The sequence below is a fragment of the Chiloscyllium plagiosum genome, unplaced genomic scaffold, assembly GCF_037043375.1.
Source record: "Chiloscyllium plagiosum isolate Xiang-an unplaced genomic scaffold, Cpla_swu_hap1 HiC_scaffold_27, whole genome shotgun sequence".
NCBI lineage: Eukaryota > Metazoa > Chordata > Chondrichthyes > Orectolobiformes > Hemiscylliidae > Chiloscyllium > Chiloscyllium plagiosum.
Window position 1 is genome coordinate 5,574,181 of NW_028270165.1, and position 16,177 is coordinate 5,590,357.

Sequence of the window (16,177 nt, forward strand, 5' to 3'; positions counted from 1 at the left end):
TACATCAAGGCTATACCTTCCCATTGTGGCACTGCGTTTGCAAAGTGAGACACAGACCTGGATCAACTTTTCCAGAGTCTGTCCCCTCCCTCGATTCACTCTTTCCTTTCAGTTGCTACAAATCAATAATTGAATCCCAGAATGAAAAGAAAATGGAAAAGGTGGTGACAAAACCTCTATTATACTCACAAATTTTAGACAGAGGAAGGAATTTATAGTCTGGGGTGACAAAAGAGCAGCATCAGCGGCTTCAGAGCTCACGGTCCAACTTCCGCATTTCGACAACGGCCGACTCTGATTGGCAGGAGGACCAGCCTCCTTCGGATCCTCCAAGGTTCTCCATTGGTCCATGGAAAGGAGCTCGTGCGCCTTTTCTGCGGACACCCAGGAGTATGCGCAGTACTTTGCTGACACCGGCAGACATGCGCAGTGCTTACTGACACCGCGGAGCATGCTCAGTATAATCTGTCACGATGCTGGTGTTACTGACAAATTTTAGAGTTAAAAATCACAAAACACCTGGTTACAGTCCAACAGGCTTATTTGGAAGCACGGGTTTTTGGAGTGCTGCTCCTTCATCAGGCGGTTGTGGAGTATAACATGGTAACACAGAATTTATGATCTTCTGATCTTACACTCCACAACCGCCTTATGAAGGAGCAGCGTTCCGAAAGCTAAGTGTTTCTAAACAAGCCGATTGGACTGTAACCTGGTGTTGTGTGATTTTTAAGTTTGTACACCCCAGCCCAACACGGGCACCTCCAGATCATGACAGATTTTAAGTGTCCAAATGCGAATACGAGAGAAAAATGCCAACGCCATTTTTTTTGCCGGAATGTTTTTTTTCCCCTGTGCCTCGACGTTTTATTCCTTTTGCATTTTGTCTGGCTGCTCAACGTTCCTGTCTTTACCCCAGGGTAGAGGTATTCCAAAACTAGAGGGTACAGGTTTAGGGTGAGGAGGAAAGATTTGAAGAGATTCAAAAGACTCGGCATCGAACATTCACCCCCTACAGGGCGAAAGTGACGACTGCTGGAGATTAGGGTTGAGAGTGTGTGCTGGAAAAGCACAGCAGGTCAGGCAGCGTGCGAGGTGCAGGAGAATCGACGTTTCCGGCAAAACCCTTCATCAGGAAATAGCTATGTGGAATTGCAGAGCTGAAGCATATTCTGGATTAGTGGTGCTGGAAGAGCCCAGCAGTTCAGGCAGCACCCGAGGACAGGCAAAATCGACGTTTCGGGCAAAAGCACTTCATCAGGAATAAAGGCAGAGAGCCTGAAGCGTGGAGAGATAAGCTAGAGGAGGGTGGGGGTGGGGAGAGAGTAGCATAGAGTACAATAGGTCAGTTGGGGAGGAGATGAAGGTGATAGGTCAGGGAGGAGAGGGTGGAGTGGATAGGTGGAAAAGGAGCTGGGCAGGTCGGACAAGACCGGACAAGACAAGGGGACAGTGTTGAGCTGGAGGTTTGAAACTAGGATGAAGTGGGGGAAGGGGAAATGAGGAAGCTGTTGAAGTCCACATTGATGCCCTGGGGTTGAAGTGGACTTCAACAGCTTCCTCATTTCCCCTTCCCTCGCGTCATCCTAGTTTCAAACCTCCAGCTCAACACTGTCCCCTTGTCTTGTCCGGACTGATGCTACTTTCTCTCCACCCACACTCTCCTCTAGCTTATCTCTCCACGCTTCAGGCTCTCTGTCTTTATTCCTGATTAAGGGCTTTTGCCCGAAACGTCGATTTTGCCTGTCCTCGGATGCTGCCTGAACTGCTGTGCTCTTCCAGCACCACTAATCCAGAATCTAGTTTGCAGCATCTGCAGTCATTATTTTTACCAGAGCTGAAGCATAATCGAGTGGGTCTGGATGGGATGCTGTTGGGAAGATCGGTGTGAATGGCCTATAGGGATGATATGATTCCACTGCCTTAGCCACGCGTATATTGAGAAATGATTGCCCCAAGTCTGCTGTGGGAGGAGTGGGTTCGTTCGTGGGACATTGATATCAGTTCTGGGGAAGGTAGGATTGTGCTGTCTCTCTCTCACACTCCCCCGCCCCGTCCATTTTCTCCCCACCCACTGCCCCCTGCCCATTCTCTCTCCTCACACTGCACCATTCTCTCCCCATAACCCTCTGAACCCCAGTCCTTCTCTACCTCCAACCTCTGTCCCCCTCTCCATTTCTCTCCCTTCTCCACCCCCACCAGCGATCCTCCCCGTCCTTTCTGGTGCCTCAGCCCTCTTTGATCGCTGTATCAAGCCCTTTTAAGGAGAGAGGGAGAATGGGTGTTGACGATTCTACCTGGGAAACAGGGTGTGCGAGAAATGACTGATTTTTAAAATTGAGAATAGCTAAAATCATATATTCAGAAACGTTGTTAAAGTCTGGAAGAATGTTCTTTTTTAAAAAAACAAACTGTAGAAATCTTTCTGAAACTTGCATTGATATATGCACAGTTAGGCCACAACCAAGGACAGGCTGTCGGAGTGAATGAGTGAATAAAATACAAGTCCCACCTCGCCCAGGAGGAGAAAGTGAGAACTGCAGATGCTGGAGATCAGAATCGAGAGTAGATTACTTACAGTGTGGAAACAGGCCCTTCGGCCCAACAAGTCCACACCGCCCCGCCGAAGCGCAACCCACCCATACCCCCTACATTTACCTTTTACCTAACACTACGGGCAATTTAGCATAGCCAATTCACCTGACCTGCACATCTTTGGACTGTGGGAGGAAACCGGAGCACCCGGAGGAAACCCACGCAGACACGGGGAGAATGTGCAAACTCCACACAGTCAGTCGCCTGAGGCGGGAATTGAACTCTGGAGCTGTGAGGCAGCAGTGCTAACCACTGTGCCACCGTGCCGCCCACCAAGTAGTGTTGAAAAAGCACAGCAGGTCAGGCAGCATCCAAGGAGCAGGAGAATCAACGTTTCAGACATAAACCCTTCACCTTGCCCTCTCCAGTGTGTGTTGTGAAACTGCTTAACTGTTTAATCGTTTCTAGTGGCCGAGCAGAGGCTGATAACAAGTTTAGAACACACGAGAATGACCTCAGCTGAGACCTTGGATTCATGTATCACTACAGGAGACCCAGCTACACAATACACACACAAACTCTCTCTCTCTCTCTCTCTCTCTCTCTCTCTCTCTCTCTCTCTCTCTCTCTCTCTCTCTCTCTCTCTCTCTCTCTCTCTCTCTCTCTCTCTCTCTCTCTCTCTCACACACACACACACACACACACACACACACACACACACACACACACACACACACACACACACACACACACACACAGTCGTGCAGACCCTCTCTGATAGACAGGCTCTCTCTCAGACACACATTGATACACCCCTCACACTCACATCCATGCAACACCTTCTCACACAATTATACTCCATCACACGCCCACTTTACCCAGCATGCACACGCACACACACAGACGCTCTGTCTCATGCATGCACTCACACATAGAAGTCTTTGGGGTGAATTGCATTTGCAGGATTATATATTTGGAAATAGAACCAGTCTGACTCAAGACTCGGATACAGAAAGACTCTAACCTCACAGCTCTCATGCGTTGTCTGACCTGAGGTGTCACCTCCCTTTATAAAATATTAAGTTACCTGGAGAATGTTACTAAAAAGAAGTTCTGGGTTTTACAGATTAATGAACCGAAATCTGCAACCCATTTTAAAAGATGAAAGACTTAACAGGTTTCTTCAATATATCATTTATGTTGCATGACACTATAATCTTTTGCTATATATTCTGTGTCTTACCATCCTACTCAACAGCTACCTGATGAAGGAACAGCGCTGCAAAACCTAGTGCTTCCAAATAAACCTGTTGGACTATACCCTGGTGTTTGTGTCATTTTAAAACTTTGTTTCCAGTGAATACAGCCCACACCTCCCACTGTTGCCAGTAAACTTTGCAATTCCAATGAAACAATAAACCTGCAGTCCTGAAAAATTTACAATTTCGAACAATACTAGCTACTCATTCACTGCTCCTTCTGAGTCACGACATTGGAAACTCGGTGCTGGTGGCTGAAAGAAATGAGAAGCTGTTGGATCTCCCAGCTTTCAATGAGAGTTTAAGCCTGACGGTAAGTTCAGGTAACCTCTATTGTGACCCAACTTTCTTACAGCTTCAGATCTCCACATCACAAGGCGTACAAAAAGTAGCTTTTCTTTAAAAAAAAGCACCTCAAGCTCAAAGTGCACACTCTCACCCCCACTCCCCCCACCACACTTTCTTTATTATTGGTCAGTTGAGTTGTCCCTTTGTAACTGGATCCTTCGTACAGCCGGGTAAAGCATGCAGCTGGGACGACTGAGTGAATCCTTTCCCGCAACGGCAGTTTCCATCACTGAAAAGGACATGAGTGAATGAGATGGGCTTTTGCCCTCTGAAAATGGTTTCATCCTTAGATTCTGAAGTCCAGACTACTGACCGAATCCCAATTCTGCCATCTGCCGCGACGGGATTCGAACCTGAGAGTCCCCAGAACTGGGTTGTTAGCGGCGCTCGGCCATCGCTCCTTCCATCCCCCCTGCGATGGCACGTGAACGCGCTGGTGCCTCCCCAGGTGGGAGGAGCAGGTGAAGCCCTCCCCGCACGGACAGCAGGTGAACGGCCTCTCTCGGGTGTGGACCCACAGGTGCATCAGCAGTGCAGCTGACTGAGTGAACGCCCTCCCGTACATGGGGCACGTGAATGGCTTCTCTCACTTGTGGACCCACTCGTGCATCTCCAGATGGCTGATCCGACTGAAGCCCTTCCTGCACACCGAGCAGGTGAATGGCATCTTCCCGCTGTGAATACGTCTGTGGGTTTCCAGCACGGATGGGGAAGGGAATCTTTTCCCTCAGTCCCCACATTTCCACAGTTTCCCCATTGGGGGAGCTTTCCTTGCGTTGGTCTGGGTTTGAAATTACAATCAGAATGGGGACATAGTCTATCCCCACCGTGAGGGATGAGATTTTGATTCCTCCAAGCTGAGTAAATGGTGTGAAGCACTTTTCACAGTCAGCGCACTGAATCTCCCTCACCCGGTGTCTCAGTATTCTTCCTGCCGCACCAGTGTCCAAACTCTTTCAAGCAAACAAAAGCAACCATGTCTTCTTGATTGGAATGGCTGCTGATATTCAAGTCCCAATGAATCAAGTGGCTCTGTCAGAAATTGGTGTATCATTTGTTTTCAGATTTCTTTCGGCACGTCTTCCTGCAAAGAAAAATTACAAAATAAGTGATCACTGGCAGTACACTTAAACGAACATAACATAGGTGGCAGTTCCTGTAGTTTGCCAGATGCCTGCTGATCACATAATACCCAGCACACAGAAACCTGAAATCCCTCATGCAGCCAGATAGACTTAGGTGTGTTTAGAGGAAAACTTCATTCAAATCTAATCTAAACTAATCTTAAACTAAATACGTGTGCATATATATATCAATATGCCAATCCTTTCAATGCGGCTCAGTTCCATGAGAAACTACACTTTTAATTGTGAACATGAGGAAAAAAGCAACCATTTTCCAGGGTGCAAATTGCATACGTGCCAATCTGAGGGAATACACAAGGAAAATAACTAAAAGAGAGGTAGAAAGTATTTGAGCACCTTTGCAGAACTGCTCTATCTCTGGATTCACTCCAGTTGCTACAAGTAAACCTCCCTCGGGGTCAGGCAGCCCTGCATCGGGAAGCACTGGGATGGTCAACTACGACCAGTTTACATGGAGAACACATCTCCACATTAAACAGCCTCGGGGCAAACTTCCCTTCCTTCCACTTAAAGTTCAAGACCCCTCAAAGCGAAATTCCCCAGTTAAGTTCGGAAGACTTTCTTCCAGGTGTTCACTAATCATTTCTATGAGCACTTTGTTAAAGTTTGAATATTGCGAGTTTTGAAAATGAGTGACTCTGAGCGAAATCACAGTTCGAAAAACAGAATGTGGGAATTTAGACAGAGTTTATTTTTGCACATCGACGATATGTCTGTACAACAGCATATGACACGACAGCAGTGAAGATCTTTTGACGTCATTCTCAAACGTGCCTGCCACACGCCAGATGAAAAGCTGAATACTTCTCTGGAAAAACTGCCGAGCAATGCAGGAGAATGGCACAACGCGTGCGTGTTGGGACCATAACCCAAAAGAGAAACCATTCTCTCCTATTCATTCAAAGTCGTCTTTAGCAGCTTTCCCGTATAACGGCGCTCTGTTCTGCACCTCGTCTTCTCATCCGCTTCCCAAAAAAGCTTCGACATAAGTATTTCACAATGATATACTGGCCCAATGTGCACAGTTGAGGTGACAACCTCTGAGTGGTCTCCTGTTCTCTGTATCCTATGGTGAGGAGGGCAATGCTTGTCACTGGCCACTTGGGTGTCAGAGAAAAGTTTCGAAACAGTGGAGGGAGCCCGGTTCCTGGGGATGGGACAAACAGCAGCCGGGAGACACAATGAGAAGCAGCTGTTCTGGAAACTCTTCGTCACTTGCAATTCTTAGAGCAATGTCAAATGTATTTCAAACTAAGCATGTCTCAGCTGACTCAAGAGGTGTGTGGTGGGTGGGGCAATAGCCGCTGTTTGGCTTGTTGGTTTAGGGGCATGAATCTCAGGTCGAGTCTTTAACTGTTCAGACTTGTGCGCGGTCCTAGATTCAAATCCCAGACGAGGCTGCGTCTCTTAACTTGATTTGTGCAAAAATGCCCCATTAATTTTCTCAAAAAGCACCTTCGTGAAACGAGGTTGGGCTGCCTTGAGTACGAGGAGAAAGTGAGGTCTGCAGATGCTGGAGATCAAAGTTGAAACTTTATTGCTGGAACAGCACAGCAGGTCAGGCAGCATCCAGGGAACAGGAGATTCGACGTTTCGGGCACAGGCCCTTCTGAAGATTCCTGAAGAAGGGCCTGTGCCCGAAACGTCGAATCTCCTGTTCCCTGGATGCTGCCTGACCTGCTGTGCTGTTCCAGCAATAAAGTTTCAACTGCCTTGAGTACGGATGGGGCAGAAAACAGGGAAGTGAAATGGTTGGAGAGCGCGTTGAACAGGTTGACATGAGTGGTGCGGTGTTTGAGGAATGTCAGCAATAAAGGTAGATTGAAAAATTGGGCGAGCTCTCCTCGAGAACCGAAGTTTTCCAAGTCAGTAGGGGCCTAGAAACAGGAAATAATGCTGTGAAAATTCTCCCATGCCTGAAAGGATCTATAGTGATTCGGCAGAGCTTTAAAGTCAGGAGGACGAGCGAATGCAGTCGACGAGGTTGCGGCAAATGTGCAGGTAACGTGCTCCTTCACCTGGAAGGTATGTTCGAGCCTGGAAGGATATTCAGGAGGGAGCGGGTAAATTGTGCTTCTGAGTGAAGTCACGGTTCGTAAAAATAGAATGTGGCAATTTAGACAGAGTTAATATTTGCTTGTCGGCGATATGTCTGCCGGTGCGTGATGGGTGCATAACCCAGAATGGGAAACCATCTTTCCTATTCACTCAGTGTCGTCTTTTGCAGCTTTCCCGTATAACGGCGCACTGTTGTGCACCTCGCCTTCTCATCTGCTTCCCAAAAAACTTCGACGTAAATATTTCACATTGATGCACAGGCCCAATGTGCACAGTTGAGATGACACACTCGTGGAGGTCTGCGGGGTCTTCTCCTGTTCTCTGTACCCTATGTTGAGGAGGGCAATGCTTGTCACTGGTCACTCCGGTGTCAGAGAAAAGTTTAGAAAGAAAACGGTTTAATTTTCTGCCAATAGAGAGGGCCCGGTTCCTGGGGACGGGCAAACGGCAGCAGAGAGACAGAATGAGAAGCAGCTGTTCATAGAGTCATAGAGATGTACAGCATAGAAACAGACCCTTCGGTCCAACCCGTCCATGCCGATCAGATATCCCACCCCAATCTCGTCCCACCTGCCAGCACCCGGCCCATATACCTTCAAACCCTTCCTATTCATATATCCATCCAAAAGCCTCTTAAATGTTGCAATTGTACCAGCCTCCGCCACTTTCTCTGGCAGCTCATTCCATGCACGCACCACCCTCTGCGTGAAAAAGTTGCCCCTCAGGTCTCTTTTATATCTTTCCCCTCTCACCCTAAATCTATGCCCTCTAGTTCTTGACTCTCCGACCCCAGGGAAAAGACTTTGCCTATTTATCCTATCCATGCCCCTCATAATTTTGTAAACCTCCATAAAGTCACCCTTCAGCCTCCGGCGTTCCAGAGAAAACAGCCCCAGCCTGTTCAATGTCAACTATACTTCACTCTGAGCAAGACTCAGCTGGTTCAAGAGGTAGAGCGGGGCCGCAGGCAGCCCGGCGGCGTGGCTCGTTGGTCTAGGGGTATGATTTTCGCTTTGGGTCTTCGTCGGCGCAGACGTGCGAGAGATCCTGGGTTCAATTCCCGGACGCGCCCGCGTTTCGTGGCTCGTGCAAAAGTGGCTGCTTAATTTTCTCAAAAAGCACCTTCGTTAAACGAGGTTGCGCTCCCTGGCGTACCAATGGGACAGAAAGCAGCGAAGTGAAATGATTGGCGATACCGTTGAATAGGTTGACGTGAGTGGTGCGGTGTTTGAGGGCTGTCAGCGATGAGGGTCGATTGGAAATTTGGGACAGCTCTCTTCGGAGAACAGAAGTTTCAAAATCTGGCCCGATTGAAGCTTTCCAAGTCATGCGACGTCGAGACAGAGAAAGTGATGTAGTCAAAATGCTCCCACGCCTGAAAGGATCGGCAGTGTTTTAAAGTCATGAGGAAAAGAACCAAAAGTGACATTAGGAAGAATGCTTTCGTACAGGGAGTGGTGGTTGGGGTCAGTAAATCCCTAACTGACACACAAAGAGGCAGATTCATTAGACGCAAACGGGAATTCGGTGGTCATGTTTAAAGTAACAATGTGCAGAATTACATGGAGAAGGCAAGAGAATGATACGAATAGAGACCCACGTTCACTTACTGTGTCGACTCAGCAGAGCGAAGGCGGGCCGCATGGCGTCTATTGAGAGTGAAATCACAGTTCGACCAACAGAATGTGGGAAGTTAGAAAAAGTTTATATTTACACAGCCTCCATACGTCTGCGCAACACGATATAAGACGACAGCAGTGGAGATCTTTGACATCAGTCTCGAACGTGCATGCCACGCGCCCGACGAAAGGCTGAAAGGAGCTGTGGAAGAGGGCGCGGTGTGTAGGAGCAGAGTGGCGCAGCGGGAGCGTGCTGGGCCCATAACCCAGAGGTCGATGGATTGAAACCATCCTCTGCTATTGTTCACTGTCTCCTTGAGCGACTTTCCTTTGTGATGGTATCCTGTTCTGCATCTTGCCTTTCAAACGACTTGCTGAATGTCTCTTCTGGCGCTCTATTCTTTTCCTTGCCATGTCATTTGCTTCCCAAAACTTAGAGTACCTGAGCTGTATATATCACATCGAAACACAACTCAAACACAGTTGCGCTGGCACCCTTGTGGAGCTCTGAGTTGTCTTGTGTTCTCTGTCGGTGTGTCCTGATCTCGTGTGAAACCTCTTCTCTCAGATGGCAATGAACCGGTGAAGTTGAAACACATGACTTGCTGTTTTTGTCCATTTCCTGCAGTAAAGAAACCAACAGCCGTGTAATAAAAGACTTTCTGCAGGATTGCTGTGTCAAGACAAATTCTGAACACCAAGCAGGCTGCACAAAAATGTACTCATACCAATTTACCTGGGGGAAGAGTCTCCGGTGTCCATTTCTCTCTGTCCCGACAGCACAGCGTCTTTCTATCTCTCCGTTAACAGGAACTTTGAAACAAGTTCAAAGTTGCCCATTTCCTACGCATGACTGTAACTGACTTATCCTGCATCACGTAATAGTCTGAGACAGCAGAAGAGTGAATGGGCTCTGCCTTCCACCAGCACAGCTTGCAAGTAGAAACGAAATGGTTCAATTATCCACCAGTGGAGAGAGCCCGATCCCTGGGGACGGGACGAACAGCAGCGTCCTGGGAGCAGGGAGACAGATTGAGAAGCAGATGTTCTTGAAACTCTTCCCTATTTGCAATTCTGGGAGCAATGTACAATGTATTTCGTGCTGAGCAAGTATCAGCTGCTTCCGGAGGTGGCTGCACCCATGGCTGGTGGCTCGTTTGTCTGGGATATGATTCTAGCTTTGGGTCTTCGAGCATATGCAGCCGTGTGAGAATTCCCGTGTTCCAATCCCAGGCGAACCATCATTCCTGAAATTGACCTGATCAAAAATGGCCGATGATTTTTCTCAAAAAGCCGCTTCGTTAAATAAGATCGGACTGCATGAATTTGGGACGGCGCAGAGCTGCCATTGCAGTGAACACGGCGAAGGGAAACACTTGTTCAAAGTGAGAACAAGTATTGCAGAGTTTTCGCCCGCGCAATCCGAGTCTGAATGAATCCTCCACCTGTATTACGCTCAATTCTGAGGGTGACACTTCAGGAAGCGGGGAAGTGATGTGTTTGCAGACAGCGCTGAATAGATTAACGTGAATGGTACCGTCCTGAGGAATGTCAGCAATGAAGGGAGATTGGAAAGTTTGGGGCAGCTCTCCTTGGAGAACAGAGGGCTGAAAGCTGGTCTGATTGAAGTTTGCCACGTCATGAGGGTTTTAGACAGAGGAAATAATGCAGTGAAAATGTTCCCAGGCCTGAAAGGATCGAGGATGATTTGGCAGAGATTGAAAATCATCAGGAAAATAAGTAAAAGTGACATTAGGAAGACCGTTTTCGCACAGGGAGTGGGGTCAGTAAGTCACTGTCTGACAGTGACAAAGAGGCAGATTCAATGGACACAAAAGGGAATTCGGTGGGGCATGTTCAATGTGACAATGTGCAGATTTACAGGGAGAAGTCGACAGAATGAGACACTTATTTACATATTGTGTTGAGCCAGCAGAGCTAAGGTGGGCTGCGTAGCCTCAGTCTGCGCTGTCACACATTTCGTGATTCTGAGTGAAATCGGAGTTGGACCAACAGAACGTAGGAAATTTGACAATGGGTATATTCTGCCCACCAGGATACTCCATCACAGCAATGAAGGTGTTTTGACATCATTCTCGAAGGCACATGACACAATGCAGATTCAAAACCGAGTATTCCTTTGAATCACGGAGTAATTTGTTTACAGTTATTCAGTTGAGGTGAGAGGAGTTGCGCATTGGGAGCCACTCCAGCTGATAGGTCGAAGCCGTTTTCTCCTGTGTGGTAGTCCCACCAGCACTCCAATTTGCTGTGCTTCCAGTCAGTAGATGCAGCTCACTATCCCATACTGATACATGGGCCACGATGACCCAGCTGTGGTGACAAGCTTGTGAAGATCTGAGTGCTCTTCTCCTGTCCTCTGTCTGACTGCTATGATCCGAATCATCAAACCTCTCTTCTCCGAGATAGGAATAAACTGGTGAAGGTGAAACACATCAGTTGCGGTGTGTCCCATGCGCAGGAGGCCCTGCAGTAATTCCCCACGCTGTTTCACACAGCAGCATCCTCTCGGTGAATTACGCTTGACAAAAAAAATCGATTGAACCAAATCAGTGTCCGCCACTGGACTTTACTGACACCGTTTATAAAATTCAGGCTCACCGTTAATGCGGAGAGGGGCCGTCAGACTAGCGTTTCCGCTTCTCCTGTTGAATAAAGATAATTTTAACTGTGTCCAGTGAGAGGAAAGGATTTTCAGTTGGTGGGAAACATTTCTATCTGAAGTCGCTGTCACTCTCCTGATAGATTGAAACATAAAGCTGGGAGTCTCTGGATTATGTTGTAAAAGTATTAGCATTATGTCATTCACACCGCGCTGTCACCAACTGAACGAAGCGGCTGCCCAGAGGGAGACGGCTGTGTTTAAATCCGGTGATGAACTGGGGGAGCTGAGCATTTACCCAGACAATGGGCATACCACCTCCCTGACACAGTGTTCACAAATCAAACTGACAGCAAAGCTTCACGTGTGATCGAAAGTTTCCGCAACGATGATTCGGCTCAACAGATATCTGGAGTGAACCGACTCCTTCCTTGATTTGAAATGCAAGAAATCAACTCCAGTGAGCCTGACATGATTCGAACAAGCAACCTTTTGACCTGGCGTCAGACGCGCTACCGTTGTGCCGCAAGCTGACGCATGGCCCATTACTTTGATTCACACTTAAGGGAAGTGATCGCACTGCAATGATTTTACATTATGAGTAACAACGGAGATCAACAGTTCATGTCTGTTCTGTCTCTTCCCCCTCTCCTTCTGTCTCTCGAAACAATTTCCAACTCTACCTCAATAAAAAGCTGAAAGAACTGCGGATGCTGTATATCAGAAATAAAAAAAAACAGGAGTTGCCGGTGACCCTTCCACAGAACTGATGGTGATTGGGAAAAAGTTGGTTTATATGCAGGAGATATTGTGGGAGGAAGGCGGACGCAGTAAATGATAGATCAGGACAGAGCCCAAAGCGAGGGAAGAACTGTTGGACAGGAAAGGGAGGTGATAACGATCTGCGTGGGAGGGTGAATGGAGACCGTTCGTGGCTAAGAATAGGTAGTGTGTAATGACAGACTATGTGATAACAAGGCTTGGTGTGTGTGATAGGGACGAGGATACTATGGATTTCAGGCCCTAGAATTATTGAATTCGATATTGGGACCAGAGGGATGTAAGGTCTCCAAGTGTAATATTCGGTGCTCTTCGTTCTGCTGGTGCTGAGCTTCGCTGGAACACGACAGCAAACCTGAGACAGAGATGTTGGCCAGGGAACAGGGTGGGGTGTGGAATTGGCAGGCAACTGGAAGCTCAGGGTCTTTTTTGCAGGCAGAACGTAGATGTTCTGTGCAGCAGTCGCCCAGCTTATGCTTCGTTTTCCCCATTGTAGATGAGACCACATTAGGAGCAGCAAATGCAGTAGACTGGGTTGTGGAAAGTGCAGGTAAACTGCCGCTTCAGCTGGAAGGTAAGTTTGGGCCCTTGGATAGTGAGGAGGGAGCAGGTAAAGGGGCTGGTGTCACACATTCGGCAGTTGCAGGGGAAAGTGCCGTTGGACTATTGGGGTGGGAATGGGGTTAGGGTTGATGGGAATGAAGGAAGAGTGGACCCAAGATATAACTCCTGCCCATTTACCCATCTGCCAAATAGAGGAATTTGTTAAGTGTGTACAAGGACATTTGCTGATTCACAATGTGGATGTACATACTGGCGTGGGTGCAAAACCTAAGGGACAGCAACCATAATTCTATTAACATTAGAATAGTGATTGAAAATAATATAACAGATCTAAAAGTTGAGGTTCTAAATTGGAGGAAGACTCAGGTATTAGGCAAGATCTTTCAAAAGCTGATTGGGGGCAGATGTTCGAAGGTTAAAGGACTGCTGGAAAATGGGAAGCCTTCAAATATGAGATAACAAGAGTCCAGACACAGTATATTCCTGTTAGGGTGAAAGGAAAGGCTGGTAGGTTGGGGAATGCAGGATGACTAGAGAAAATGAAATTTTGGTTAAGATAAAGAAGAATGCATACATCAGGTATCGACAGAGAGATCGAGTGAATCCTTACCGTATAAAGGCAGTACGAGCATACTTAAGAGGGAAATCATGAGGGCAAAAGGGGGATATGAGATAGCTTTGGCAAATAGAATCATGGATAACCCAAAGGGTTTTTATAAATACATTAAGGACAAAAGGATAACAAGGGAGAGAGTAGTGCCCCTCAAAGATCAGCAAGGCGGCCTTTGTGTGGAGCTGCAGTAGATGGGGGGCGGGGGGGGGGGGCGGTTGGCGGGGGTGAGATACTGAACGGATATTGTGCATCAGTGTTTACTGTGGAGAAGGGCATGGAAGATATAGACTGTGAGAAAGTAGATTGTGACATGTTGAAACATGTCATTATTACAGATGAGAAATTGCTGGATATCTTGAAATGCATAAAAGTGGATAAATCCCAAGGACCTGATCAGGAGTACCGTAGAACTCTGTGGGAAACTGGGGAAGTGATTGCTTGGCCTTAAACTGAGATATTTCTATCATCAATAGTCACAGGTGAGGTGCCGGAAGACTAGAGGGTGGCTAACGTGGTGCCGTTATTTAAGAAAGGTGGTGAGGAAAAGCCAGAGAACTAAAGACCGGTGAGCCTGACATCCGTGTTGGGCAAGTTTTTGGAGAGAATCCTGAGAGATTGGATTTACAGGTATTTGGAAAGGCAAGAATTGATTAGGGATAGTCAGCATGGCTTTAGGCTTGGGAAATCATGTCTCACGAATTTGATTGAGTTTTTTTGAAGAAGTACAAAGTGGATTGATGAGGGCAGAGCGATGGACGTGATCTATATGGACTTCAGTAAAGGGGTTCATCAAGGTTCCTCATGGGAGACTGGTGAGCAAGGTTTAATCTCATGGCATGCAGGGACAACTAGCCATTTGGATACAGGACTGGCTAGAAGGCAGAAGACAGAGGGTGGTGATGGAGGGTTGCTTTTCAGACTGAAGGCCTGTGACCAATGGTGTATCACAAGGATTGATGCTGGGTCCGCTACTTTTTGTCATTTATATAAATGATTTGTATGTAAACGGAGGAGGTATAGTTAGTACGTTTGTAGATGACACCAAAATTGGAGGTGTAGTGGACAGCAAAGAAGGTTACCTTGATCAGATGGGCCAATGGGCTGAGAAGTGGCAGATGGAGGATAATGTAGATAAATATGAGGTGCTGCATTTTGGAAAAACAAATCAGAGCAGGTCTTTTACAGTTAATGGTAAGTTCCTTGGAAGTGTTGCTGAGCAAAGAGACCTTGGAGTTCAGGTTGATAGTTCCTTAAAAGTAGAGACGCAGGCAGATTGGATAGTAAAGAAGGCGTTTGGTGTGCTTTCCTTTGTTGGTCAGAGCATCGAGGATAGATGTTGGGAGCTCATGTTTCCACTGTACAGAACATTGGTCAGGCCACGTTTGGAATATTGCATGTAATTTTGGTCTTCTTCCTTTCGGAAAGATGTTGCAAAACTAGAAAAGGTGCAGAAAAGATTTACAAGGATTTTGCCAGGGTTGGAGGGTTGATCTATAGGGCGAGGCTGAATAGACTGTTTTCTCTGGAGCGTCGGAGGCTAAGGGCTATAGAGGTATATAAAATCATGAGGGATATGGAGAGCAAATAGACAAGTTCTTTTCCCTGGGATGGGGGAGTCCAGAACTACAGGGCATAGTTTTAGGGAGGGGAGTGGAAAGATATAGAAGGAACTTAAGGGGCAACCTTTTCACGCAGAGGGTGATGCATGTCCGGCATAAGCTGCTGGAGTAAGTGATGGAGGCTGTATAATTACAGCATTTAAAATGCATCTGGATGTGTATATGAATAGGAAAGTTTTATGGGGATTTGTGCCAAGTGCTGGCAAATGGGACTAGATTAGGTTAGGATATCTGGGCTGCATGGACGAGTTGGATGGAAGGGTCTGTTTCCGTGCTGTACATCTGTGTCACTCTGTGAGACTCCATGGGATTCTCTAGGAGAAAGTGAGGACTGCAGATGCTGGAGATCAGAGCTGAAAATGTGTTGCTGGAAAAGCGCAGCATCCAACGAGCAGGAGAATCGAAGTTTCCAGCATGACCCCTTCTCCAGGAATTTTTAACTATAAACTATATACATTCCCTTTGATTAATATTGTGAAGTGTGAAGCCATTGCTTTAGTCCCCAAGTTCAACCTGAGCCCCACCCCGACCCTCCCCCATCCCAGTAACTCTGTTGACAGCCTTCATGTCACATTTAAAACGAGGATCGATAGATCCGTGATCAATCGGGGGATGAACAGTTACAGGAAAAGGGCAGGAAAGTGCATGTGGGGAATGTCGGATCAGCCACGATCCGACTGAATGGAGAAGCAGGCTCAAGGGGTTGAATGGCATTTTCCTGTTCCTATTTCTTATGGTTCCCGAGCCCTTACCTCTGAAACAGGTCCTGGCTTCAGTATGTGCCATTACTGAGAGTGCTGATGTTCCCTTGTGTAATATCAACAACTTAGCTGCTGCTCAAACCTCTTGCTCCTTTGTTACCTCTAAACACAATATGCCAATGTGTTCAGGGGAGGCAATGGCCGATTTTATTGTCACCAGACTATTCACCCAGGTAATGTTCTGGGGTCCTGGGTTCAAAACCTGCCACGGCTGATGGTGGAATCTGAATTCAATATAAATCTGGAATTAAGAGTC